At 34.2% G+C, this 26,979-nt stretch overlaps 1 protein-coding gene across 1 annotated transcript in view; it reads right to left on the minus strand.

The window, feature by feature from the left end:
• The window catches only part of LOC138701719 (chymotrypsin-like protease CTRL-1), a 270,184-nt gene extending 243,421 nt beyond the window's left edge, over window positions 1–26,763 (minus strand). Inside the window, exon 1 of the mRNA XM_069828920.1 lies at window positions 25,684–26,763. The gene's annotated coding sequence lies outside the window, so the exon portion shown is untranslated. The remainder of the gene's footprint in view (window positions 1–25,683) is intronic.
• Window positions 26,764–26,979: the final 216 nt, after the last annotated feature.

Here is a 26,979-nt window from a genome sequence, read left to right on the forward strand (position 1 = left end):
TAAATTAAAACAAAAGCTGCTATACCAAGCAGAGAGAAGGAGAGAAGGAGGAGAGCAGAGGCAAATAAATTAAAACAAAAGCTGCTAAACCAAGCAGAGAGAAGGAGAGTAGGAGGAGAGCAGAGGCAAATAAATTAATACAAAAGCTGCTATACCAAGCAGAGAGAAGGAGAGAAGGAGGAGAGTAGAGGCAAATAAATTAAAACAAAAGCTGCTATACCAAGCAGAGAGAAGGAGAGAAGGAGGGGAGCAGAGGCAAATAAATTAAAACAAAAGCTGCTATACCAAGCGGAGAGGAGGAGGATAGAACAGGCAAATAAATTAAAACAAAAGCTGCTATACCAAGCAGAGAGAAGTAGAGAAGTAGGGGAGCAGAGGCAAATAAATTAAAACAAAAGCTGCTATACCAAGCAGAGAGAAGGAGAGAAGGAGGAGAGCAGAGGCAAATAAAATTAAAACAAAAGCTGCTATACCAAGCAGAGAGAAGGAGGAGAGCAGAGGCAAATAAATTAAAACAAAAGCTACTATACCAAGCAGAGAGAAGGAGGGGAGCTGAGGCAAATAAATTAAAAGAAAAGCTGCTATACCAAGCAGAGAGAAGCAGAGGAGAAGAAGAGCAAATGGGCATAATGCAAAAGCAAGGGCTGTTATAAGAGCAAGAAAGAACCAGAACAGAAGAAAAGAAGTTGGGCGTAATACAAAAACAAGGGCGGATATAAGACCAAGAAACAACCAGAACAGAAGAAAAGAAGTTGGGCGTAATACAAAAAAAACAATTGCGGATATAAGACCAAGAAACAACCAGAACAGAAGAAAAGAAGTTGGGCGTAATACAAAAACAAGGGCGGATATAAGACCAAGAAACAAGCAGAATAGAAGAAAAGAAGTTGGGCGTAATACAAAAACAAGGGCGGATATAAGACCAAGAAACAAGCAGAACAGAAGAAAAGAAGAACGGCGTAATAGAAAAACAAGGGGGAATATAAGACCAAGAAACAACCAGAATAGAAGAAAAGAAGTTGGGCGTAATACAAAAACAAGGGCGGTTATAAGACCAATAAACAAGCAGAACAGAAGAAAATAAGTTGGGCGTAATACAAAAACAAGGGCGGATATAAGACCAAGAAACAAGCAGAACAGAAGAAAAGAAGGGCGTCATACAAAAACAAGGGCGGATATAAGACCAAGAAACAAGCAGAACAGAAGAAAAGAAGAAGGGCGTAATACAAAAACAAGGGCGGTTATAAGACCAAAAATCAACCAGAACAGAAGAAAAGAAGTTGGGCGTAATACAAAAACAAGGGCGGATATAAGACCAAGAAACAACCAGAACAGAACAAAAGAAGTTGGGCGTAATACAAAAACAAGAGCCGATATAAGACGAAGAAACAACCAGAACACAAGAAAAGAAGTTGGGCGTAATACAAAAACAAGGGCGGATATAAGACCAAGAAACAACCAGAACAGAAGAAAAGAAGTTGGGCGTAATACAAAAACAAGGGCGGATGTAAGACCAAGAAACAACCAGAACAGAAGAAAAGAAGTTGGGCGTAATACGAAAACAAGGGCGGATATGAGACCAAGAAACAAGCAGAAGAGAAGAAAAGACGAAGGGCGTAATACAAAAACAAGAGCGGATATAAGACCAAGAAACAAGAAGAACAGAAGAAAAGAAGTTGGGCGTAATACAAAAACAAGGGCGGATATAAGACCAAAAATCAACCAGAACAGAAGAAAAGAAGTTGGGCGTAATACAAAAACAAGGGCGGATATGAGACCAAGAAACAAGCAGAAGAGAAGAAAAGACGAAGGGCGTAATACAAAAACAAGGGCGGATATAAGACCAAGAAACAAGCAGAACAGAAGAAAAGACGAAGGTCGTAATACAAAAACAAGGGCGGATATAAGACCAAGGAACAAGCAGAACAGAAGGAAAGAAGAATGGCGTAATACAAAAACAAGGGCAGATATAAGACCAAGAAACAAGCAGAACAGAAGAAAAGAAGAGGGGCATAAAGTGAAAACAGAGGTGGCCATAAGATGAAAAGAGAAACGGAGAGGAATGAATTCAGCTGACCTACGTTGGCAGGCCTGTCCAGCTTCACGTCAAGGCGCAGGCCCGTGACGAGTTGGTCGACTTTGAGCAGGATGACACCGAACCAGCGACCAGGTTCCGCCTCGCGGCCCTCGTACGAGAATATGTTTGGACAGGGCGAAGGCGGATGCTGCAGACTGGAGTGCTTGGCGGGCGAAGACAGGGGCAGCACCAACAGCAGCAGCTCGAGCACCAGGGGACCAAGCCCCATTCCTGTATGAATCATCGAACAGTGGCTGAATGACGATTACCAGAAAAAGAGTAAAGGGAAGAGAGAGTGAGAGTAAAGAAGAAGTTTAGTAAGAAAGCATGAAGGGAATAGATAAGTAACGATAGAAGAGTAGGCAGAAAGAAAGGAAAATTAATTAGTAAAGTAGAGACAAATTTCTCTATTAGATTAATATTACGTAGAGCCTCATACAGGAGTCACCTTTTCGACCTTGAATTTTTATTTTAGTCTTGAAAGTATTTGATTAGGATATTAAATGATTGTTTTTTGATTTAAAATGATTATTCTTCATATTTTATAACACAGAACATTGTACAGTCCCTTGTTTGTAACTGTATTTAATTTTTGTGGAAAAGCGCAAATTCATGTAAAGAAGACGACATGCATGTAATAAACAAACTATGCACACTTTCGACTAATTTTTTAATTAACCATACATTTAACATTGCAAAATACATAATACGTATTTATTTATTTATTATGTTGGACACTAGGGTTGAGGTTTGAAATGTTGACAATTATTTTAATCGGATTTTTTTAACGATTTGTTAGATGGGTTAATAGGTGTGTAAAATGTTTCAGTTCAATCGGACTGCTAGTTTCGAGGTTAATTTTATTTTAATTGTTGAAATTTGTGATACAATCAAAATGTTTCATGCGTATTGTATTTATACACAAGAGTCCTGACTCAAGGCAATATATTGTCACCTGAATGCAAGAACTAGGTAACTCGAAATTTGCGTTTTTTAGTTATCTCTTTTATAGCATAGAAAAAATCGCACAAAATGTAACGCAAGAACTAGGTAATTGATTGAACAATACCAGCTACATCTATTTTCCAATGCAACAAATAGGTAAAAGAAAACGAGACATATACCTTAGTGCAATAAATAAGTAAATGGGCAATGTCACAAAATATAAAAATCAAGTTACCAAGTTCTTGCATTGGGGTGACATTATTATCGTTGAGAAATTCATTATATCTAGGTTAGTTGAGGTACAATAAATTTTTGAAAATCAGACATCTATTCATATTTTTTAGTTACATAATATATATTTTTTTAGCTTTTAATTTTTTAGATACTTAAGATTTCTCAACATTAGATCTCAAATAATGCATGAGAATGTATGCCCACGTATGAATTTGGTGAAAACTGCACGGGCTCGGGTCAAGCCCGTGGGCCTTGGCATGACTGAGTTTCGGTTGAAATTTACTTAAGCCTGTCGGGTTCGGGCCTTAAAGAAACGATATCCTTTGTCCCGTGAATTATATATTGATTACAAAATAATACGAAGATGTCAATGCATGCACGATTACATGTCCAACTGCTACCTATCCAGAACTGTAGACTACCAGTTTATTCATTTATTCATTCATTGATTGATTTATCCATTTAATTTATTTATTTAATTAATTTCTTTAATTTAATTAATTAATTAAATTTAGTTTAAATTTATTTATTAATTTAAATTAATTAAAATTTACTTATTTATTTTATTTCATTTATTTCATTATTTATTTATTTATTGCAATTTATTTAATTTTATTTATTTATTTTATTTTAAACTATTTTATTAATTTAATTTAATTTGATTTAATTAATTTATTTTATTTATTTAATTATTCATTTATTTATTTTATTTTATTTATTTCATGTACTTATTTATGTAATTTAATTTATTATATTAATTTAATTTAATTTAAATTTAGTTATTTATTTTATCTTATTTATTTAATTATTTATTTATTTATTTCAATTTATTCAATTTAATTTAATTCATTTATTTATTCTAGTTAATTAATTAAATTAATTAATTAATTTAATTTGATTTAATTTATTTTATTTTATTGATTTAATTTATGTAATTAATTAATTTATGTATTTATTAATTTATTTTATATAAATTTATTTATTTAATTATTTATTAATTTATTTATTGTAATTTATTCAATTTATTTAATTTAACTTATTTATTTATTTTAATTGATTGATTTATTTATTTGCTTTAAGTTATTGTATTTAAATAATTAAATTGAATTAATTAATTTATTTATTTAATTAATTTATTTATTTATTTAATCTGGTAGAGATAAGGCCATCAGGCCTTCTCTTCCCCTCTACCAGATGATTACAACTACAATATTAAGAATACAATTTACAATTATAATTACAATTAATATTGAATTTACAAATACAATAAAAATCAAAGCACTAAAAGATTAACTGATTAATAGAAGCTAGAGAGTATATTGTAAAAGTTAAGAAGAGAGAACATTTTTTTTATTAATTAAATAAAAATTAAACCTATCTACGCAGTAAGAAAATACTTAATAAGTTTGCTTTTGTACGCTACTCAATTCCGACAGTCTCTGATGTCACTTGGTAGAGTATTCCACAAGCGCGAGAGCGAGATTGTGTATGATGATGAATACGATGATTACTTATGTGTTGGTATGGCTAGTATGCGGCTATTTTGCGTGCGTGTGAAGAGATTATGATATGATGACAGGTAACTGAAACGGGAGGCAAGGTAGATAGGTGTAGAGGTGTGAAGGACTTGGAAAAGGAGAAAAAGAGAATGAAAATTTCTACGTTCGTCAAGTCGTAGTCAGTTCAGAGTTTGGAAGGATGGGGTAATGTGGACATCGCAGACGAAGCGAACACAAGAATTATGAACACGTAATTTTTGCGACTGGTTGACATTGAGGTCAGTCAGTAGAAAATCACAATAATCGGAGTGGAGCATTACTAGTGTTTCCACTACTTTCGACTTCGTATTTCGTAACGGAGTTTGTTTCGTCTCTACTCTGTCTTAAGGGGTTAGGTACAGCTTACAGCAGTAAAATGATTACGTGATTACAAAGAAGAGCTAAACACAATCAAATACACAGCACAAGAAAACGGATACAACCCCAAAATAATAGACAACATAATACGTAAGACAAAAAACAATCACAAAAAAATATAATAATACAACACAAAAACAAGAACACAAAAAATACATCACACTAACATACGAAAACAAAAGCACACACAAGATTGCAACCTCATTCAAGAAATTAAATTACAACATCGCATACAGAACAAAAAATACTCTACAAAAACATCTCAACACACACACAAACAAATACAACCACACAGGCGTATACAAACTCAAATGTAACACCTGCAACAACTTCTACATAGGACAGACAGGAAGATCATTTCAAACACGTTACGAAGAACACATCACAGCCATAACAAAATTACAAAACACCTCCACATATGCAGAACACATCACAAATACTAACCACACCTACAGAGACATCAACACAGGCATGGAAATACTACACATCCAACCAAAAAGCCAGAAACTCAACACACTAGAACAATATGAAATATACAGACACACAAAAACACACCCTAATGAAATTCTCAACACACAACTCAATTTCAGAACACACACACTCTTTGACTCCACATTACACTACAAAAACACACCCCCCACAGGAAACAAAACCAGAGGCGCCAAGATCAGCAACGATCAGTTCTGAAAAAGACCAATAACAGGTCGAAACATGCTAACCAGGTACGATAGAATTTAACACGAGAAAGTCATATAATACATATTCCGAAGTGACACAGTGTTAAAAGTTGTGCAATCAAGATGTATATGAAAAAAATATTTCTACGATAAAAAAAAATACATTTTTTTAAATTCAGTTGACTGTGCAGTGATGAAGCATTTCTCACATACTGTAACTCAAAACTATCCAACATTCTGTGATGACATTTTTTGTGTGTATTTATGCATGTCATATCTACAATTCTCCTCCGCTACATTCGTCTAGCAACTTCAGGGAGACAACTTTAGAACAAAACGTTACTAGATTTGTAATTAGAAATTTGTAAAAAATAATTCTTTAATGAAAAAATAATGACAGCTCTTCTTCCTTAACTAAAAAAAAATGTTTAAACATATTTGTAATCAGAATTGAACTAAATCGATTTGGGGTATGAATATATACATTCTAAAGAAGTGAAATAGTCAATCTAAATATTTTGGAAAATTTTCCATGATTTTCAGTGGAGTCTCCCCTTGAGCAGAGTAAGCAGAAGTATACACAGGAAACGGAGCGGGTAGACGACTCAGAGCTCTACCGTTCAAAGCGAATATACAGGGACATCATTTTATTTTTTTCAATTTTTATTGTACCCGAGTTTTTTAATGTACTTTACTCCCACCCCTTCTACTAATGAAGTTCAACCGTCCTCCACACAGATCCAAGACCGCATATACAGTCATAGTAGCCTTACTGTCATAGTACACAATATGTTCCAAAAATATGTTCGCATTTTCCAGTGACGAAAGAGTTTCAATATTGAATCATTTTCGCACAGGTACTGTCGTCCATTTGCCTACGTCGTATCCCGGTTTCCCCCTCCAGTTTTTATTCTCCAGCTAGTGGCTGGGCTGTCTTAGCTCTTTTCTGATAATATTAATTTCCGTTAGGAATTGGACGTCTACGTAGTATTATACAACTGTTTAAAATAACTTAAATAAAAGGGCCTCGTTAAGTAATTAACTGTCACGTGATTTTCTCCCTTTCTACGACCCTACGACATAACCAGTTGGACGGATAGTAGATAGTATGTCTGAGTAATTTTATCTTTTCGGGTCGGACAGAAGTGAAGATTGAATTTACAGTACGTAAGGTACTCTTTTATACAGTAGGTACAGAATTATTTCAACACGAGTTACTAGTACGAAGGACGAAACTGGTAATTGGGATTAGGTACAATAGTCTATAGTGCGATAATATGCACATTAGAACTGAAGCCTGTATCGAAATGAACGGCCACCATTTTCAAAAATGTGTTTAAATATCCATATTTTGATTATTTTTCCATTTAACTTTATTCTCTTGTACGCTAATGTGCTGTAGACAGTATAATATACACAGCATAATGAATACATCCACATGGACAGCTCAGTTCGTGAGTAAAAACATTCAATGTTAATACTGTACTGTATTTTGATTAAACAAAAACGTAATGAAAATGATCAGACTCAAAAGCGCGATATTTCCTAGTTTATGAAAACGGATGAACTACTTTTCTTCCCTCCTATACCTAATAAAGTGATTTGTTTGTATTTTACGCCAGTAACATCGAACTCCAGTCGTGGAAGGGGATAGCAAACGGCATTGATCCAAAGGTATAGCCAGGTTAATATTAAAAATGTTAGTAAAAATGAAATGATGTCCCTGTAGTATGATCCATGTGCATCTAACTTGTACTCAAAGTAACCAAACGCAGGGCTCTAGTAATCAGACAGCAATAGCACTGGCCTTTGTTTTGAAATGCCGTGTATCTCAAACTTTGTTTACCATAAAATTATTGTAAAAACCAAGTAGACAAACAACACAAAAACTCAGTAAAAACACAATTTCTTCTGCCAGTAAGCAATGAAACCACGAAGTGGAACAAACTGTCTCCGTGACATCCTAATTATGCTAGGCTTTCAATTAGGGGCTCGTCTTTACTTAGTAACGTCCTTAACTCAAGTTCTCTAATGTGTTTCCAAAATACATAAAGCAACGATACGCATACCACCAAGTTCTTACATAAAACTAGCTTACGTATATAATTTACATTACGAAAGAGTTGAAAAGCGAACAAATTGCATATAGGCAAGGGAAACGTGCACAGTAGATGGTCAAACGGATGACGCATCATTTCGTTTAGACAGGCAGCTTATATTAGGTCAAGATGATAATGATGATGATAATAATAATAATAATAATGATAATGTTTTCCCTGGCAGAGTTAAGGCCATTAAGCCTTCTCCTCTACTTAACCAGTGGTCCCGGGTTCGATTCCCGGTTGGAACAAGTTACCTGGTTGAGGTTTTCTCCGGCGTTTTCCCTCAACCCAATATGAGCAAATGCTGGGTAACTTTCGGTGCTGGACCCCGGATTCATTTCACAGGCATTATCACCTTCATCTCATTCAGACGCTAAATAACCCAAGCTGTTGATAAAGCGTCGTAAAATAACCTACTAAATAAAAATAACCAGTGGTTGGTGTAGACAATACGTAGTAGTTACATTGCAGATGATACTCAAAGTCGCGTAACCCATTAAGGCTGGTTCACAATAAACCGGAAACGGAAGCGACAACGAGAACGAGAGCGGAATATTGTTAAAATAGATGTATTTAAATGTGAGCATTCATAATTAACTATTGTGAATGCTCACATTTAAATACATCTAGTTTAACGATATTCCCGTTCTCGTTCTCGTTGTTGCTTCCGTTCCCGGTTTATTGTGAACCAGCCTTTACACGTAGCTCTGGTTTTATTCCGCTGAACACGACTGAGTGAGTCGTCTGTGCTACATTTGGTTTAATTTCTTTGTTGTAACCCAAAGCTACGCGAATCTGGGTATCTGCAATGTAGGCCTACTACGTATTGTTTGAAGTTAAACCACTTCATAATATGTACAGGAACCATGCCGTCAAGGCACCAATAACGTTCCGTTTATTAACGTCTGTTTATCAGAATGACCCACTGTGATACATTTTTGAAAAGGTCTTGACGAGCTTGATTGAAATACTGAATAATAAATAATATATGGTGTCATCACAGTCTACTAGGCCTATATACAGTCGCGAAGCTCAATATGTAGTAAAAATGCAAACATGGGTAGTTGCCCACCACTAGGATCGCTACTATCGCCTCATCATCGCAGATCTCTCTCCTAGCAGCCGACAAAATATGTTACACTTTCGTTGTCGTGTTCTTTTGGAAAAATTAACACCTTCCTTCCATTATTGAAATATTAAATGCATAAAGTTAATTTATTATTTTAATGAATTATATTAAATTCCACCATAAACTCGAAGATACCTGCAAGAAATAAGTTAATATAATTTTTGTTTGTGCAAAACGAACTGAAATTTACTATAATAGCTTCACTCATTCAAGATTATAGCGATAATTAACTATGAAACCAATAAAAATTAATTTGCATTTCTCTTTACAACAATAATAATGGAAATATGAATAAATGGAGTAACTTACGTGTACCGGTATTTGTAGTGTAGGTTTACGTAGTTAACAAAATGGGATGAGGTTAAGCAATAATAATCACACCAGAATTGGAAATAAAACGTGATCAATAAATTTTATTGTAACAGACTTTTTCTACGTCTCTAGTAAAGCAACAAATAAAAATAACAACAAAATTAACAGCTATAATTAAAAACAGATCCTTTGAAGAAAAAAGTAGACCTAAGCAATAATAATCCCACCAGAATTGAAAATAAAACGTGATCAATAAATTTCATTAAAACAAACTTAATTTTTCTACGTTTTTAGTAAAATAACACATAAAAATAATAAAAAAATTAATAGCTACAATTAAAAATATATCCTCTGAAAAAAAAAGTAGACCTAACCTTTATTTCTCTGGAAATTTAGCAGCCTAAGTGACAGAACTTTGACCGGTATCTAATGTCCTTTCGGTTAGACTGAAACATTTCATTGTGAAATTTAAGGATATAATGTATTCTAACAGTCACAAAGAACTTCAAATTAACAGTTTTGTTTCTGCACAGCATTCTTGTGGAAACCCAGGAACCTTTCTGAATCTTTCGGAAATCGGACAAAGGATAACTCTGGCCTCTTTCTCTTACTGTTGCTACAATGTATAGCACTACAAACGTCTCCTCCTTGTCCCATATTATTATTCCAATTATTATATTTTAGCCATTAACATTTTCATTATAACCAATAACGAACATTTCACAAGCATCAATGTGAAATACGCAACGAGCTAGCACTCGATAGAAATACGACACAGTCCAAAGTTGACCATGGACAGTCTATTGTTTCTAGTTGCTAACCGCTTGGAGCGCTTTATCACGACATTTGCAAAAAAACACCTCAAGCTTCGCGACTGTATATAGTAGACTGTGGTGTAATTTCAAAAAACAATGTTAATATTCCGTATCTCATTAATAATTAACGCTACAAGGTTGCCGTCTCATCAGTATTATTTCCCTCTATCAGTTGTACACCTTTTGTATGAAACAATTTTTCATTTGGTTCTTGCATACAAAGTTATTTAGGGTGGTCAAGACCATAGGCGGAGAGAGAACCGTTTCCTTGGGGGGCAAAGCAAAACCATAGAATCCCGATATAACGAGGTTACGGGGGATCATTTATTTACTCCCCTGTTATAGCTTGACAGTGGTACAGCATATCGGAATATGATCATTTAATAAAGGTATTTTTGGGGTGCATGTTTTTTATAGTGTTACATCTATATCCACGACGTTTCGGACCGAGTTATATAGGGCTTCAACTGTAGGTCTACTACAAATTATAATAGGGCATAACCGTAGGCAGAGTTATGGGAGAGTATGTGGGAGCACTGCCCCCTCCCCAAATTTGTCTAAACTCTTCTTTTATTAACATTACAAGATATTGAATTCAAAAGACTTTTCTTGCTTTTGTTTATGAATTGGATATTATTTGTAAATGCTACCATCGTACCATCTTCCTGGAAAATGGCAGTTTTCACAAAAAAAAAAAACTATGGTTGTTTTATGAAAACTACTGAAAATGTTCACTCATTTAACATGGGACTTTGGTGTTATTTTTTTCACTAACACCTAATTCAGTAGATGGCCGCTGCAGACTTCTAACAAGGAGTACAGGCTGTTACGAAAGAAACATTACAGTGCTTCCATTCCTCAAAATGATGTATAGAAATTCTTATACATTCAGAAATTTAAAATAAATATTATAGTCCAGACACATGATCTGAAGACATTAATTCGTCAATTTAAGCACAGAAACTTAATCATAAACAAAAGAAAGAACAGTCTTTTGCATTCTCTATTTTCTAATGTTAACAGAAAAAAAAAGAGTTCAGACAAGCTTGGGAGGGTCAAGATATATGGGACACTCTGTATATGGCTCATATGCGGAGAGAAAGAGGAAGGCAGTAAATAGGAAAGACTGGAGAATGCTGAGTTTGCAGTGAAAGACCTGTCCTTGGGCAGGAAACTATGAATGAAATAAAAAGCGGTATTGATTTTTTTCGTAAAAACGAATCGTTAAATTGAACAATTTTAACATTAAATTATATGAAAAAAGATAGGGCACAGAAAATAATTCGTTATACTGGCGTTCGTTACAAAACATTTTACTGTACCAGTACTAGGTAGATAGGTACGTAGGTGGGTAGGTAGATAGACGGACAGACGAACAGAAAGAAATGAAGATAGACAGATTACAAAGGTACGATTACACGGAAAAAAAAAAAAAGAGGGCAACAATCTAATAGCCTTGCTTATCGCCAAGTTTCTTTGATTCTCTTGTGCCAGCTTGATTGGACGCCTGGCTTAGCTCTTCTCGCGTGATAGGAATCCCAGGTCTTGCAGAGTACCTCTCTGACGTCATAAGTTCAAGGTCAGTTCTCGGTAAATTCAAGGATTGGAATTATCAAATTGATTCAGCGGCTTAAAATTGCTCGCGAATCCATTAAAGTACTTTCCTCCTCATTTTTTCTGTCCGCTAGGTATATTCTGTGGCTAGTACGTAAAGCAAGAGTGGATTTTTGTTTATGAAACGTTTCTTTTCCAAGTACTGAGCCCATTCATAGTGATTGAGGTGATTGCAAGAACAGATTAACGCTGAAAATTAATGAAACACTGCTACTCGGAAAAATTCTGTAACGACATTTTTTCTAATATGAATCTCACAGAATCAGATAGGAGTTCAAAATCAGTATCAGCGATTATAGTAGGCCTATATGCATCGAAAGAATAAAGTAAAATATCAGTAGTAGTAGTAGTAGTAAAATATCAGTAGTAGTAGTAGTAGTAATAGTAGAAAATTTCAGTAGTAGTAGTAGTAGTAAAATATCAGTAGTAGTAGTGGTAACAGCAGTAAAATATCCGTAGTAGTAGTAACAGTAGTAAAATTTCAGTAGTAGTAGTAGTAATAGTAGTAAAATATCAGTAGTAGTAGTAGTAGTAGTAGTAACAGCAGTAGTAGTAAGAGTAGTAAAGTATCAGTAGTAGTAGTAATAGTAGTAGTAAGAGCAGTAAAATATCAGTAGTAGTAGTAATAGTAGTAAAATATCAGTAGTAATAGTAGTAGTAGTAATAATAGTAGTAACAGCAGTAAAATATCAGTAGTAGTAGTAATAATAGTAGTAAAATATCAGTAGTAGTAGTAGTAGTAATAGTAGTAAAATATCAGTAGTAGTAATGGTAATAGTAATAGTAGTAAAATATCAGTAGTAGTAGTAGTAACAGCAGTAAAATATCAGTAGTAGTAGTAGTAACAGAAGTAAAATATCAGTTGTAGTAGTAGTAGTAATAGTAGTACAATATCAGTAGTAGTAGTAGTAGTAGTAGTAGTAATAGCAGTAAAATATCAGTAATAGTAGTAAAATATCAGTAGTAGTAGTAATAGTAGTAAAATATCAGTAGTAGTAGTAATAGTAGTAGTAGTAGTAGTAGTAGTAGTAGTAAAAATAGAGTTTAATGAAAGGAAAAAATAGCGGAGAAAGTAGAAGAGAAAATAAAGGTAAAATAGAGAACAAAATAGAGGGACTGTACAGGAGAATAACAGAGGAAAAATAAAACACAAAATAGAGGTAAAATAAATTAGAAAATAGAGGAGAAATTAGAGGGATAATAGAGGAGAAATAGCAGAAAAAAGGGAAGTAGAAGAGGAAATAGAAGAAAAATAGGAGAAAAATAGAGGAGAACATAGAGGGAAAATAGAGAGAATATAGAGGAGAAAATAGAGCGAAAATTAATGGAAAATAGCGTAGAAAATACAGAGTAAATTACATAAGAAAACAGAAGAGAAAATATAAGAAAAATAGAGAACTTATAGGAGAAAACAGGAAAAGTAGAGGAGATAATAGAAGGAAAATAGTGGAGAAAATAGAGAGGAAAATAGAAGAGAAAGTATAGGTTGAGTGGAGGAGAAAGTAGATACAAAATATAAGAAAAATAAAGAAGAAATACGGGGAAAATAAGGGGGAAATTACAGGGAAAATGGAGGGAAAAGTTAAGGAAAAAAGAAGTGAAAATAGATATTAAACAGTGGTAAAATAGAGGAAAATTAAAGAAGATCATACAGAAGAAAGTAGACGGAAAATAGAAGAGAAAGTAGAAAAAGGTGGAGGAGAATGTAGATAAAAATGGAGAAGTTAGAGGAGAAAATAGAGGGAAAAATGGGGGGAAAGTAGATCAGAAAATAAAGATAGGCAGAGGATAAAAAGGAAGAAAAATTGAGAGGAAATAGAGGAACCAATAGAGGAAAAAATAGAGGAAGATTAGAGGTATAATAGAGGAGAAAACAGGGAAAGTATTGGGAAAAATAGATGAGAAAATGGAGGGGAAAAGATGTTGAAATAGAGAAGAAAATAGAGGAAAATATAGGAAAAATAGAGGAAAGCAGAGCAAAAATAGAGGAAAAATAGTAGAAAGTAGGGGAAAAAAGAGATAATAGAGGACAAAATACAGGAAAAATCGAGAATATAAAGAGGATATGGAGGAGAAACTAGAGGAGAAAAAAAGAGGAAATAGAGTGGAAAGTCTATGAGAAATTAGGGCCAAAATAGAGGTGAATATAGAGGAGAAATTAATGGGAAAATAAAGAGAAAACTGAGGAAAAATAAATCGAAAATAGAGGCGAAATTAGAAAGAAAATGAAGGAGAAAATAGAGGAGAAATTAGAAGGAAAATAGAGAGAGACTAGAGAGAAGATGGAAGAGAAAGTAGAGAGAATAATATATTGAGGATGAAATAGGGGAAAAATGGAAGAGTAAATAGATGGAATTAATCTCAAAATCCCAGACAGAGTCAAAGCTAGATACGGCTCGGTTAGAAAAGCCAACGTACTATGGTAGGAACGATCATGATTTTAAAATCAAATGTAGGAAACAGAAAACGGATGTAGGTAAATTCTCATTTTTAAATAGAACTATAAATGATTGGAATGACCTACCTGCAGCGGTCTTTGAGGTATGTCCTTCCTTAAGGAGATTCCAGAAGAACTTAAAAAGTTGTGTATAAGGTGCAAATTAAAATTAAGGTGACATTTAACATTTAATTTTGTAAGGTGACATGTATTTATTTAGCCTGACGAGTTACTTCCTTGGTTTGAATTGTAAATTATTTAAAAATAGCGTCTATGAGGGCCTTAGACTAGAAATGTTTAGCTTAAATGTAGTTCTGTTTATAAGTATGCATAAGGGTGTAATTATTTCACTTATTTGAACTGTTGTATCAATGAAGCGAGGTGAGTCAGTGGAGTTATGGTTTTACAGTGCAGTGAATAGTTCCGAGGAGTGATAATTTATAGCGTCAATGAAATGTGTTCTATAGTGTCAGTGAAATGTGTTATAGAGTGTCAGTGAAATGTGTCCTAAAGTGTCAGTGAAATGCGTCACAGTGCCACTACAGTGAGTGAGATGAGAGTAAAGTGAAAGACTATTGAAACTTATGTAGGGCCTATACATATGTAGGTTGTAATGTAAAATTAGGTATTTTATGTTTTATTATTAATTGTATTTATTGTGTTAAATTGTATTGTGTATTCTTATTGTACTGTGTATATAATTGTGTTGTGTATTGTATAATTGTATTTGTATTGAATAATTGCATTATGTACTGTAATTTTATTGTGTATTGTTTATATTGTGTATACCACTGCCACCGGGTGCTTGCCCACTTGCAGTGTAAATAAATACATACATACACATAGAAAGAACTCTATGCACATCTCAAAGTTTACTCCAACCAGACTTAGCCTATATACTAGTTGGCCGGTACAACGTCTTCCATAGAAGACCTGATGCTAACACAGAACTTAATGCCAATTCCAGCCAATATAAAGTTCCTAGAAGAACAACTCCAGAAAAACTCGGAAACAGACCCACAATTTTTCCACATTCTAGCCATGACCAGCGAGGAATGGAAAGCAGCCAACTCCGATCTACGCCATCTCTACACGAGAGGAGCAATACCGTATCTGCACCAGAAAAGGATTTCATCAGGTATCCAGCATCTGTACTTGTGGAATTTGTAGCATCCAGTATTCGTCATATCACATATTCGATTGCACACTAAGAACTCTGTCGATCTTACATTAAGGGGAGAGGATGGTATTTTTTTTTTTAACTTTTTTCCTATTTGATGTAAAATATTAATTTTTTTGTATGTAGAGAGCTCATAGCTGTGGTAACTCAACCAAATAAACATATTTTGAAAAAAAAAAAATTATTGGGGACCCAAATTTGAAAAAAATATATCTAATGCAGGATTGTACTAAAACCGATATATCTAAACCGTTTTTATAGATAGATTCAAACAGTTTTTTTCCAATGTATTTGCAAAAGCATGTCCTACAAACTGTCTGTAACAGAATTTTGATATTGGTCCCTACGTTTGTAAAATAAACAATTAAAATTTAATAACAATTTTCTAATTTCCTTTCTTGCAAACTAACGGACGTATTTTTAAAATGAATCCAATTAACAAAATTATGTTACAGAGAAAAGTTTCCTAATAGTCTAAAGAATTTGTGTTCTAAATTTCATGCATGTATCTTTAATAGTTCAGAAATTATATCCATTTGTGTCTGGCAATGTAGCAAAAAAAATTAAGTTACTGGAAACCGATAAAAGTGGGGGCGTGATTTAAAAATCCATAGCGCAGGAAGCTTAAAAATGACGTCTCAACATCCGATAAGGGCACAAATACCCACAAAATGTTATGCTATGCATTCCACACACATCAGAGGGTATTTTAAAGAAAAAAAATTTGAAAATTTAATTTACCGGAAACAACAATAAAAGTGGGCGAGTGATTTAAAAATCCATAACGCAGGAAGTTTAAAAATGGCGACTCAACATCCGATAAAGGCACAAATACCCACACAGAGTATTTTAAAGAATTTTTTTTTTAATTTACTCATTTTTCACCAAAAATACCATCCTCTCCCCTTAAGCAAAGGACAAAACCTCATATTAATCTGTACACATTGTTTAATAAATATATGGAATTTATTTTAATTTTTATTTATTTCAGTTTAGTTTAATTTATTTGTGTAAATAAGCAGGCTTATGCCTATAGAAGAAGAAGAAGAAGAAGAAGAAGAAGAAGAAGAAGAAGAAGAAGTAGTTTTAAAAGAGTATTTTAAATTTTAATCATTTTTATTTTATTTTATTATTTTATTTTATTTTAAACAAGGCTTAGACGGGTCGGGCACACTGAAGGAAGTAATGAGAGATCCCTGATCAAAAAGATATTCAGTGGTAAGACAGGTGGTAAAAAATGTATTGGCATATATAGAAAGAGGTGGTTGGCAGATGCGGAGAAAGATATTAAAGAATTGGAAATAAGGCGTTCGAAAACAACTCAGGAAAGAGGCTACTCACTCCATTTTGTGTCCCTTCAGTTATATATGGAAGAAATCTGGTATTTAAAAATCCCAAGGTGGAGAGACATATTTCATATGAGCTCATCATTAGTTAAAATGTTCAGAAACTTCAATTCACTGAGTGAGGGTATTTATTTATTTTCTGGTATAGAAAAGGTATTCAGAAGCCAAATTTTTTAAAAATCATCTAATGTAATTCATGTCATAGCGCAGTGTTTTATTTTTTTCCAGAAATAATTAAAATTTTTCCATTGTTTTTGTCCTGCAATTTGTTAATAATTAATGAAATTTGTAATATTTTGTAATTACTGATTCATTATAAGCCAAATCTATCTTTTACGTTTTAATTTCTTTTATTTCTACTGTTAATGAGTTGTTTATTCCTACTGCATAAACATAACTGCCGCTCATGTAATACATCAATAATTCTGTGGCTCCAAGACAAAATGTGATGTCATTTTTTCTTTAGGCGTGAGAATTTAAAGTTTGAACGACTGTATAAAATCTAGAGAAAATGATAGAAATATGCATGCCATCTTTTGCCACAATAAAGATACCATCAGGATGCACAACATAATTATATCAAATCTCATTTTCGCCAAAAATTGACATATCACTTTCTGCACTGGAATCACAGAATTCTAAGTTAAATTGTTAATTTATATTTATGTGAAGAAAGTGCTTTGATCGGAATTTTGCCTGTGTACTTTCGTATAACAAATAAATAAAATGAATAATGGAGCAAAGGTGAAATGTAAAATTCTGTGGCGGCTGGTGGTTTGAAAATATGGAGGTGCACAATGGAATCGAAGAGGAGTTAAACATACTTCACTTTAAAGTTTAAAACCGTGTATACTTGAGGGGGTATACATATAAGGCTTATTTATATGCAATTAATAAATAAAATGACTAAATACAAGCATACCTATTTATACAGAAAGTCCAAAAGTGGAAAGGGTCCTGGACGGAGCTTTCTATATTGCGATTTACCCTCATGAAAAACATTTGAGCACAGAATCGTCATCAGAATGCTACCAAGTACCACGTGCAACATTTTCGTTCATAAAATTCAAATGCAGCTTTCGTAGGCTGTCGGGAGATAGCAGCACTTCTTGTCAGAACGACAACTCTTTGAACTTAAATTTGAAGGTCGTATTTGCTTAATGTGGGTGCGCGGCCACTAGTGATGGGCGAAGTTGTTCTTTTCCCGGAACAGTTCCGGCTGTTCCGGTTCCGGAAAAATACTATGTTCCAAATAACAGTTCCGAAATAACAGTTACAAGTACAGATGTGTTTGAATCGTTCACTGATGCGAGCTATCTGACTCTCGCTCCATTTGAGGAGTCGTACAGTACCCTCCCTCTTCCTCAAGCAGCTCGCACAATCAGTGTCACCAACTGGACGGAAATTCCGTCAAAAGTTACGGAATTTCAACGTAGCGGACGGGAAAAGAAGGGCTTCGACGGGTGACGGATTTTGTGGCGGAAATTACGATTTACATAGCCTTTTTACTGTTTTAGCTGCTGTCGTTTTAAATTGTTAAATTTTTTAGGGATTTTACTTTTTCTTTGAACAGCCCTGCCCGTGCCGTACCATGTTAAGGAAACCCTTGTTTCAGATTTCCTCGTAATCAAGTCAGAGGTTGAAGAATTATTATTTTAATCGAGACTGGTAAGAAAGTTGTGTTAAAAGTTTCTTTGTATTTATATACTGAGTGGGTTTTATTTACTTTTTTTTTATTTTGACGGATTCTGACGGATTTCCAGGTGTTAAATTGTCGGGGATATAATTTATGTGTTGGCAATACTGCGCACAATACGTTATCGGCATGACGACATAGCACACGTTTCTCAATAGATGACATTCCAATGCACATTCGAATCTGTTTGGAAACTTGTGTATGCGGACAGAAGCTTCGTGTTTATTAGATAAACAGCTGTTGAATACAAGGTCAGATTGCACCACTAATTGGTATATGAAGTCATGAAGACACGGTAACCAACTAACAAATTTAACATCTCATTTAAAACGTGTAGTATGTAATTTTTGTTCTCCGTGTTCCACAGTAAAAAAAAAAAGAACTAAAATTATTAATTTTTATTTTTACGTTTCTTAATGCTTACTTATGATGATAATAATAATTATATTATAATTTGATACATAATAAAAATATATAACTACTGTATATATTTATACATTAGCAGTAGTGAAACCTAAAATTCCCACACTTAGCAAAATGTTAGAAACGCATCTGTACCAAAGTGTAATAATTTAAACTTCGCATCACACCTCGCTCTCTGTCATTACTTATGATCACACTACAAGGATTTCAATTTCCATGCTTCCTCATCCATCCACGTGAGAGTTCCAAGTTCCAACTTGTTCCAAGTACAACATAAAGAACAACGAGAACCGAGAACAGTGTAGCCGGAGCTGTCATTGGTTCAACGGAACGGGTTCCGACTGTTCTCTGTTGTCTCGGAGTCGGAACATGCCTTGCGCAACGCAGTACTGCGAGCCCGCAACAGCTGGGCAAGTGAGCAGCTTGGAGTCGGAACAGTGTTATTTCGGAACAGGAGCTTCCGACTGTTCTCTGTTGTCTCGAAGTCGGAACATGCCTTGCGCAACGCAGTACTGCGGGCCCGCAACAGCTGGACAAGTGAGCAGCTCGGAGTCGGAACAGTGTTATTTCGGAACAGGAGGTTCCAACCTACTGTTCATTTTTGCAACAGTTCCGAGACCGGAACAGTTCCAAAATAACTGTTGTGTTATTTTTTACCCACCTCTAGCGGCCACACAGGTACTGAAGGAAACGAAAGAGCGGATACATTAGCGAAGCAAGCAGCCTCAACCAACTCAGAATATAAACACAGTCTAATAGATACAGTCACGCAACTCATACGTATAAAATATGCCAACATTTGACAGCTGGCGCGACAGTAGCCCTCTAGCGGCAGGCAAGTTAAAAGTGTGCACACGACATATGATAACATATCAGAAAACGGGTTATGCGTAATTTATTTTATATTTTTATGCTATACAATAAGTGTATATGGTTCTTACTAATTCTACTTTATAATCCTGGAAGAATTTCACACGCAGTTAATCTACAAATTTCAGAAGTTGGAAATAATCGTAATTCTTTCTGCTCCTTACAACTGAATCATGGCCCTGATCACGTATCATGGTTTGAAATAATATAATTGTTTGTACGTGGACGGTTAATTCAATTAATTCCTCAATATATTTATAAACCATTGGAACTCTATATTTCCTCTGAGAAGAGTCAAAATTGTAGGGCATATCTCGTAGGGTACATCGCGTGGTGAACTCCTCTCCCTATTTCCTGAGAAATTAACTATTTTCCATACCACAAATTGGGGTAAACTCGGCCGCTGAGGTAAACTTAAAAATAAAAAAGGGGAAGATTTAAACCTTAATTTGACAGATTGATTTATGAAGTTCATTATTTTTCAATTTTTTTATTATTATTTTGAGTCGCTAATAGTGCTGATATTGTGGTTTAAATTTTTATGGAAAGTTTACCGCATTTTACATTACATTTCCAGTTTTCACACATAAGCTTAATTTTAACTTATCCTACCTATATAATACGTAATTTACATGCACTTACTGTTATTATGACGCAGTTGAGAACAAATGAATACACAACTTTGTTGAAAACATTGTAATTTCAATTAACTCAGAAAATGTAGGCCTAATTTTATTTTCAGAGCAAAAGTGGTGTAAGTCAAAAACGGGTAATGAGGGTTAAAGTAAATATTCTGTAAAATACAGCGCAAAGTAGCAGTTAATATTGAATTTATTTAAACTATTAGTAGTCAGTGAGTAGCACGAAGGATATATTAATTGCTACCTTGCGCTGTATATTACAGAATTTTTACTTTAAACCTCATTACCTAATTTTGATTTATACCACTTCTGCTCTGAACAGCTCAAATAATCACTGGTAATGTAAAATCAACACCAATAACAGTCATGCAAATTATTACAGAAAAGATTGCTTTTTATATTAGACTTAAAAAGGCTCTTTTATTTCTTGAGAACTTAATACGTCTGCCACATGAATCTACACCAACACATCAGAAATTTATCGACACAGTCTGGATTTATTCAAGAAGTGAATATTTTGCAAAAGGATTAACACCATAATCCCTACTTGAATGCAATATAACATTCAACTTTTGAAAAATATAAAGAAAAAAACACGAATACAAAATTATGGAATTACTTGCATTAAAAACTGTAGATACATTATCCAAAATCGGAATGGTTACACATTTACACATGATCTCTGCAAAACAATAATATACTGTAACAGGTATTTACTTTGTTTTTATTTAAACTCTCCTTCCTGACATACAAATAGGTAACTGATAACTAATAAATGTTTTATAGAACACAATACGTAGGCTACCTTCAGCGTGGATTATAGGTTATGACTGAATTATGATTTTCTCTTGGTCTTTAGGGAATCTGAAGAACGACAAATTCGGAGATTTAAACTTGTTGTAACTGCAATTTTCGTCATTGCACACATTGTCTTTATTCCGACGCATGATTAAAACGTTATTATAACATCTCGCATACCTTTAAAGCACGTGCTGGCTGTAGTGCCTTGCCTGCCGCTTGAGCGCTAGTGTCGTGAATGTTCGCAAAAAAAGTGTTGAAGTTGCGCGACTGTATATATTAGACTGTGATATAAATATTCCACCTGTCCTATTTCGTACATTAAGCAGAGATCAAGCACACAACTACACTCAAGTGGAATACATACTGGAACTCTAGTGTTAAAGGCTCTGTGACCAAGAAATTATTCTTTCCCAATGTACAAGACAGCCTATGTTGCAGTCAGTTCTCAACCGACTTCTTTTACACTCAATTTATGACCGGCCATGGAAAATTCGGTTCCTACTTTGAAAGATTTAGGATCAAACGTGCAGAAGAATCTCTGTGCATATGCAAAGAGAATCAGACTGTTGAACATTTGATTTTTCACTGTCCAGTGTTCGAAAGGAAAAGAGACTTTTTAAGATATCATATCTCGGACTGCAATTTAAATTACTCCACACCCCTTTATCATTTTCTTATAAAAAAATGTTGTTACAAACAATTCACAGAGTTTATACACCACATCCACGCAAGACTGTAGCTATTAATTTTATATAAATTAATGATGTTATAAAATCCTAATGCACTATGTAAAACAAGGTGTCTATCTTTGGGACATAATAATAGTAATAACAACAATAACTATGTTTGTATTATAGATTTTACTATTGTTGAGTATTTGATGACAGGTATATAGTTTGTAACCATAAGTAATTTTGTTTTTATTTTTTTTTTTTTTTACTATCGCAAACCAACTATATAATAGGTGTTTTATTTGTAACTACGCCAATTCTGTGCATTATCTCATTAATATTGCTTAAAATTATGTATAAAATCACAAATTAATGTAATAATCTTGCAATTTCTCTACACCTTCGATTATAATTTCTAATTTTATTTCCTTTTGTTTTAACTGAAAGTAATTATTGCATAACGTATTTAGTATTGTTTACTGTCTCTTCATTAGTGTATTTATATTGTAACTATGACTCAGGCCTACTATTAATTTTTTAAAATTGTGTATTATCACTACATAATGTATTTCACATGTAACAAACTACAACCCTAATATACCAAAGGTAAAATAGGGTTTCAATATTTGGATAACAATAATAATAACTCTTTGAACTCTTACAACTTTAATGCAGTGTGCTCCTTTATGTATCGTGCCGTTTGTATGCATGTAGATTGAGAAAGTAATGTGCGAAATATGCGACTGTTCGTTGCACAAGCTGAATGAATACATTTTTCATGCTTATTACTTCGGACAAATGTCTAGTTGAAACAGATACTTACCCAGTGAATTTAGTTTCTTCTGCACTGACGTTGGTGTCCATGCCAGGGAGTGCGACAAACCGTTCTCAATGAGGAAAGCAGTAGACCACGCCTCTAACCCCCCTGTCCCAGCATTAGCCGAATATCCATGCGTTTTTTTTTTAAAGCAAGACGTAAAGCGCTGCAGCAAGACCGTTCTTTTATTACATTTGCTTCACCGTCGCTGTAGCAAGCGTGCAGCAAATCAGAACTTCGCTTTACGAGTTTGCTGCACGGTCCATCATGGCGGAATGTGTGTTTTGGTCTTTTGCAACGTTTATTATTGTCAAAATCGTCTAGTAATAATAATTCCATATCATTATCATGGAAGTCGAAACTATTTAACATGTTTGGTTCTTTTAGGGTTAAATTTATTACGGCAGAAATAGAAGCCAATATTAATTGTCCACCATTTTGCAGTCAGTTGACCTACTTACGTTTTTTTCGACCCTCATTTTGCTGCAGCAAAGGCATGAAGCGCTTCAGTGAAGCGCTTTAAAAAAAAAACGCACGGTATCTCTATAAACTACCTTTCATAGGTTTTCAACATTTTGCAAACCAAGAGGCTCGAAGGCTCCTGCAGACGTACAAAACAAGACGTCAGCTGCAGATAGTCATGAATGAAATTGTAAATATATATATATATATATATATATATATATATATTTTTTTTTTTTTTAATAGTAACAAAGCCGGGAGATTAGGAACATTACTGGGGGGGTGTACAAACCTGCAACCCCCTTGAGAAGCCGCCACTGGTAAATATCAGGGGAAATTGATGACGTAATAGAAAAAACTATGTTCACAAAATGCTTGTGTATTCTTTGTGCCAGAAATAAAGATCATTCGTTTACAATAAACAAATATACCATTATCATTAACAACATCACTGTGTAGTTATTAATGTCAACAAGAATATGGCTGACATCTGCAAAGGTTTTATGCATGAAAGGAACAACACTACATAAAACAGCAGAAGTGGCAACACTATTTCTAAAATGTACTAGTATATGTCTACCTTCCACTGCTTGAAATGAAAACAAACACTTCGTTATCTTAAGAAAAGCCATTGTTGTTGAAAGCCATGGATTGTTACTATAAACTATGCTTTAATCCTGACATGGATAATATAAAAAGTCTGACAGAATATATTTGGGATCTAACTTTCGTCTCTCTTCATCTCACTACATTGTTTGTAGTCACGTGCAGTGTTGCCAAGTCAGCGGTTTTATAGCTAAATCTGGTGTTTTCAGGACTATGGTCAGCTACAGAATTTTACCGTCAGCGGCTAGCTATTTATTTGGCGTTTTTTGACGATTCCGGCAGAGGGAGATTATATTTTTAAGTTTTTTTTTCTGTAAAGATGTTATAATGTTTTTATAAGTACTTGCGGACAACAACATTAGTTAATCATAAACCAGAGATTAATATGGTATTATCACAATTTTTTATTGTGCGAGTATGAAATATCAATGTTTTATGTTAACTCGATTCCGTACAACCACGTCCATTTCCTGCCTTATCCACTGTTGCACAAATACGGTATATCACATTCGTTAAACTCTTAATCTAATCATGTAGACATTGTTTTTGTAAATGAATTGATATGTTCAATCATAAAGAGTAGATAATGAACTGAATTGTTATTTTCATTTATGATAACTTATATCATGATTCATTCATTCATACATAATGTTCTGCCCGTGGGCAGGTTTTTCACTGCAAACCCAGCATTCTCCATTCTTTTCTACAGTTCTGCCTTCCTCTTTGTCTCCTCATATGATCCATATATCTTAATGTCGTCTTATATTATATATTATTTAATTTATCATTCCGCATTGTAGTTTATGTAACACAGACATATTATTTAAATCTTGAAATGTTATGTTTTATTTAACGACGCTCGCAACTGCAGAGGTTATATCAGCGTCGCCGGATGTGCCGGAATTTTGTCCCGCAGGAGTTCTTTTACATGCCAGTAAATCTACTGACATGAGCCTGTCGCATTTAAGCACACTTAAATGCCATCGACCTGGCCCGGGATCGAACCCGCAATCTTGGGCATAGAAGGCCAGCTATATACCAACTCGCCAACCAGGTCGACTAAATCTTGAAACCAGACTCATTCATTGTTGGCAGCTCAGTGTGAAATCAGATTTCGAACGGACTGGTGTGATTGTGAATGTGATTGTTTCCCAATTGTCCAGTATATTATTCTTGATCTACTTCATTCAATTTTGAAGAAATATTCCGCGTAAAACTACATATGTATAACAGTTTAGAGATGTGGGGGGGGGGGAATGTGTTGAGGAATTGGGTGGAAGAAGTTGCCGGTGATAGTTCGAAAGCTCGGTGTAAATTATGTAAGGTGATATTGGATGCAAAATATTCAGATTTAATTGTCCATACGATTTTGCATAGAACATAGAGCCTACGAAGTGATGCACACTTTCCATAATTTAGTTTACATTTTTATAAAATTCTCCAGTTCCTAAAACTGTATAGTTTGTATTTCAAATTTGGAAGTGATGTGTTAAGAAAAATCTGGAGCTTTTCAAGTAGATTTTAGCGGCTTTTTAAAGCTTGTGGAATTATTTATTTATTTGTTTATTTATTTATTTAATTAATTAATTAAATTATTTATTTATTTATTTATTTATTTACTTATTTATTTATTTATTTAACCTGGTAGAGATAAGGCCGTCAGGCCTTCTCTGACCCTCTACCAAGGGAATTCTGAGTTGGCAACACTGGTCACGTGTACTTTTTCGAGTTTTATATTCTTGGCTGTCTTGTGATACTGAGAAGGGTGCAAACATAGAGATAATTGGCAGGGAACAGCGAATTACAGTGAAATAGAACTTCCCACAGACAGATTTTACACTAAAGCTCTCTCATGGTCAAGTTTCGCATTACACTATAAGGTTGATGTACCAAAAAGTACATTATAACTCACGTTTTACTGTTTGGCTCCAAGTTCTATGTTCCGTGACATCAGACAGCACTGGAGAGCCAACACCCTTCTCAGTCGTATTTCATCTTGAATTTCACAACCCGTTGAAGAGCAGCGTCAGGCATTCGGAGCAGGCAATGGCATGACTGCACATGTATGAAGTCCTGGGCAGCAGCAGCAGATGTTTCAAACAGGCGATGGCTGAACTGACCAGCATGACTCCTCACGGGATCGAATCCGGGGCAGCAATGGCAGACGGTTCGAACAGGCAATGGTTGAGCTGACTGGCATGACTTCTCACTGGATCGAGTCGATGGAGTCCTGGGCACCAGCGACAGACGTTTCAAACAGGCACACAGTGTGCAACTTTCCCAGTCTAGGTGGACAAAAATCAAATTTCGACTTTAGTTAGACATAGGTGAATTCATGTTCTTTAACATTTGGAGAATGTTGTTAGACATAGCTTTTACTGTTTTATCAGCAGCAAGCTACATTTAGAAGGGTATGAACAGTGAGTTCTTCCTAACACTTCTCGCTCCTGTTCAGCCGTAGACAGAGAGACTTAGGCCCGATTGTATAAACCATTTAATCTTAGATCAGAGGTTAAATTGATCCTTGTTTCAGCTGAACTTGGAATTTTGTGTTGTATAAAGTCTAATCTGAGATTAATTTGTCTCAAACTAAAGTCAACTTTGACTGAAGAAATTTCTCCGATTAAGTTAGATGATCCAAGTCCAGTTATTTCTTTTCTGTTTGAAATATACGAGTGACAGATTGTGCAAATAAAATATCCATTATTAATAATATTAATAGATATGTTAGGTTCATTTATATATATTTCTTTCAATTTCTTGCCTTAATACTCAAACATTCTTATATTTTATAAGGCTCTATCGTGTTCAGCAGTATCAAATAACATAACCTATAATTATATTATCTTTATAACAACCATTAATTATTAATGGATATGATAGGTACATTCATAAATGTTCAATTAACTGTATTACTAAACGAAAATTGTCGTTTTATAAAGCTTTATTATGTTTAGCAGTATCAAACACCATAACATGATAACAACTTGGAGAACAGTCAACCTTCTTCTTATTGTCCGCCATTATTTACATTGCAAAAAAAAAAAACCAGTGTCTCCAACAGAGTGTAATACGGAAAGTCGCCAAAAAGTAGTTGTAAAGTCGCTAGATTTCTCATTATCAACAAAGAAAGATTAAATTTTGTCACTATGGGGTGCTAAAAAGGTCACTAAATCCCTATTTAAGCAATATAAAAGTTAAAAGAAAT

This window comes from Periplaneta americana, chromosome 6 (assembly GCF_040183065.1).
Source record: "Periplaneta americana isolate PAMFEO1 chromosome 6, P.americana_PAMFEO1_priV1, whole genome shotgun sequence".
Taxonomy (NCBI): domain Eukaryota; kingdom Metazoa; phylum Arthropoda; class Insecta; order Blattodea; family Blattidae; genus Periplaneta; species Periplaneta americana.